Below are 4162 nucleotides of genomic sequence, written 5' to 3' on the forward strand. Positions count from 1 at the left end.
CTCTCTCTCCCCCTCTCTCTCTCCCCCCCTCTCGTGCATGTTTTGACTAAAATGTCCCTCTTCTGTATTCTTCCAACTCTCAACCAGAATTAAAACAACACCAACTTGTGGAATAATTTAGTAAAATTGTGGTGTCACTAGGTTAATGTTAACCTTGTCTCTCACTGATTCTGAATTAATCACTGGGGAAACGGCAAGTTGCTTAATGAAAGTGTGACCCTCATTAAGGAGTACTAAGTGAGTATGAGGACGCCTCCCTGAGAACCAGCATGGGCCATGTGCTCACGACAACCCCAGCATTTAAAGGTTTCGTGACTGAAGGGTCTGGAATTGAATTTTGTGATTGGATAGCTGCAGAATAAGACCCACATTAACAATGATTCTGCCTCTCTACTGTGTTCTAAAGATTGTTTCCATGGGGATATGCATTGTGTGGTCTAAAGTTTTCCTCATACTTTTTTGTCTCTTGCATTTAGATATTTGGAGAGCATCTATCATATGGATATCTCCTCTCTGAACATGTCTCCAGGAGGGGAGAGAAAAATATTTCTAGAAAGATGTGAAAGCCTGTCACTCATCAGAAAGAGCTCAATTTGTAAAACTATACAGGACTTGAAGGACTCCTAAGTGACCTTCCTTCCGGAACTCATCTCCTGCTCGGGTATCAATTGAAGAGACGAAAGCCCAGGTCCATATGCCTTGCCACATTTTCTAAGATGTCTTCTCCAGTGTTTGAACCTTTCTGGACTAGACAGACTAAAACCAGGGTGGAAGGCTTGCTGGACTGGGAGGCAAAGGCCCTTAGACAAAAGATGCCTCCTCTGTGTGCCAGAGACTAAGCTGTGTCTACCTCTTACCATCATGTTCCCCTCTGGGATTCAGAAGACTGCGTTGCTTAGGGTAGGCTTGGCTAGGTTCAAGCCAGTGATGAGAGCAGGGGCAATAAATGCTGCTTCGCAGTCAGCCCCTAAGATCTCCTGGACTATCAGATGCGATCTCAGTCATCCATTGCCTGCCTGACCTCCTGGCCATCCGGATGTACAGAAACAGTTAAGGATCCCAAGGTCCTAGAAGATGAGGGGGTTGTTAGATGGTCCTCCTATCACAATGTGGTAAACTGTTGACATGAAGTAAATGATGACCTCGCTATTAATTAAGTTGCTGGGATATAAGATTGTCCTGGTATCCATCAGTGAGATGCAGCAGGTTGCTAGGCAAACCCAGCAACAAATAGCAACAAGTAGTCCATGTAGAAAGACAAAATACTGTGACCAGAGATGGACAGGTAGAGAACTCAGAGCCCAAATTAGAAGTTAAGGCCGTGAACACGGTATTAGCAGCCATAGTCTGACCTGGGCCAAGAATGGCCAAGGCTTTGGGATCCAGGGATTGGAGGTCCCACTGGACTCCAGTCCCTGGGGAACATAGTTTGCATAGTGAGGTAAATAGGGTCTTATTTTTCCAAACAGAACAACCAGAATACTTAGAAAGGAATCAGCTAAGACAGAGGTTCAAGCCAAAGGATAGGACGTAATGTGCTTGGTGACTTGGACCACAGGACAGGTTTGGTGGTAGGGAAATGAGACAGGACCTTCCCTGCCTAGGGGCTAATGTCAGGGAAACAAAGAATGAAGGTCATAGAATATGTCAGTCCTGAGAGACCATCATACTCTAGGAATGACTGGATAGCCACACACCTCAAGAAGACTTGGTGAGCACAGGCAGAGGAGAGTAAGCCCGGTCACTAATCCAAGCAACACAATGGAGACCAGGAAATCAGAGCTCAATATATAAGACAGGAATCGGGAGACCTTGAACAAGACAAGTAGGGAGAGGCTGCAGGGAGAAGAATTGAGAGGAGCCGCTGAGTTTAATGACCAGCCAGTTGCCACTTAGTACCAGATCAGGGAGATGTCAAGGAGACAAGAAGCAGTTCTGATGAGTTCAGAGATCTGGCAGTACATGATACCAACAACAAGGAAAGAACATCAACACCTGGAGGAAGGGGCCTCTCCCTTCCTGGCAGCATTGTGGCCCACAGTGGGCACGTGTTGATAAGGTCCACAGGCTCTCCCTGAACATCAATGGACTCTGTATGTTCTCACATTCTCAACCCAGGCTCTTGGAAATCACCAGTTATTTGGGTACTCATAAAAGAGTCTTTACACCAATGAGCTATGAGGCTGTTAACATTTCCATTCTGCCCTATGCCTAGGAATTTGGCTTGCTGCATGCTGAGGATAAGAGTTCTGTGGGCTGATCATTATGGGATGTGCCGTGTTTTACTAGGAGACATAGTTAGCAGCTCTGGGAATAATTAAGGTCTCTCATCCAGAGACTGGAAGGACTTGAAGTGACCAGGGATGCTATAAACATACGGAGTTGAGCAAGTGGTCAGTTAAGCTTAGATTCTGTCTCTAGTGCAGGGTGGGAGAGGGTTCCACAAAGGACTCTGACTGTATTGGTTGGGATTTCACCAACTGTAAGGAGTCTCTGTACTCTAAAAGCTATTATTCTAAAAAAAAAATTGTTCTAAAATTCAGAATAATAGAGGCCCAGAGGGTGGAGAGATGGCTCAGCAGTTAAGGGGGTTGACTGTTCTTGCAGAGGACCAGAATTTGGTTTTCAGCCCCCGTGTCAGGCAACTCACAACCAACGGCCTCTGGGTCTATCTCCAGAAGCTCTGACTCTCTCTCCTGGCCTCCTTCAGCACACATGTGCAGAGCCACACAGAGACACACACATTTCAAAAATAAAATAAGCCTTGTTAAAAAGAGAGAGACATGGGCATTTGTTTTATAAGTTAAAATAAAATTTCTGATTAAAAAAATAAAATAAAATAAAATAAAATCCTCTCTAAGCTGGGCCATTTCATGGATGGGAAAACACAGCCCAGAGAAAGTTGTGCAAAAAAAATCTTACAACTGACTGTGCGCTTACTCCAATTTGTCACGCTGCCTCGCCTCCACAAAGAGAACCGTTGAAGGTAGAGCCTTTCTTGTCTGAGAGCCAGGAGGCTGCAAGCAGGAACAAGCAAAATCATTGTGCAATATTTCTCTGGGAGTCTCAGACAGACACTTTGAGCTGTTGCCCAAGCTCACCGAAGACAAGCCCATTTCATTTCCCTGCTTCCCTCCCCTGCTTCCCTCCCACTCAGTCCTAGCAGCATCGATCACTTTACTGGGTAGAAACAGAAAGACTGAGCCTGGTGCTCATCCTCTGGCTCTGGGCGCTGTCAGCTTGCATGATGAATGGAGATTGGAGCTCAGCAGAGGTCTGGGCAAAGCTTTGCCTGATCACTGGTCACTGGTATTCATGGAGGCTCCTAATTGTCACCTGGTGATGGGGTGCTGCCCTGGGGTTAAGAGAGGAGGGGCTCTCTCAGGTGTTATTAGCCCCTGTGTTGCAGATGGAAAGAGAGGTTCAGATCAAGTTACACCTGATTCACTGTCCTTCTGCAAATATCCCAACCACATCAGTGAAAATCAGAAAAGCATACACCCTCCCCAACCAAAACACAGCAGATGGATAAGGGTGGAAACTATTCACCCTGATACAATAATGTCTTCTCACTAGCTGTGGTACGTTCCAGTACCTGGGAAGGTCCTTCAGATACTGATGAAGGGCCCCTGACATTCTGAAAGCTACAGACCCATACATCACTGAGTTTGAAACGGGCTTTGGTGCCTGTCCCCTGGAATAAGAGTGTCGTTCATTTAGGATTTATGGCTCTATGGATGACAATTTATCTAAATGGCTACAGAGACCATTAATGGGAGACTTTAGTGCTTCTGATTCAGTGGAGGTGGGGAGGGACATATATCTGAGAGCTTTACATAAGATCCCAGAAAATCAGGTTTAAGTGAACTTCCCAAAACTCTATGGCAGCAGCAAGTACTAAACTGCCTTTAAGACAAAGCAAAGGAGAGGAGCTGGGCATATAGCTCAGTTGGTAGAGTGCTTACCTAGCATGCATGAAGTCCTGGGTTCAATTCCCAGCATCTGAGAGGTACCAGGATGAGGATTTGGAGTTTCTGGTCATCCTCGCCATAAATAGAGTTCAAGGCCCACTTCTTCTTCTTCTTCTTCTTCTTCTTCTTCTTCTTCTTCTTCTTCTTCTTCTTCTTCTTCTTCTTCTTCTTCTTCTTCTTCTTCTTCTTCT

Source organism: Mus pahari, chromosome 10, assembly GCF_900095145.1.
Source record: "Mus pahari chromosome 10, PAHARI_EIJ_v1.1, whole genome shotgun sequence".
Taxonomy (NCBI): domain Eukaryota; kingdom Metazoa; phylum Chordata; class Mammalia; order Rodentia; family Muridae; genus Mus; species Mus pahari.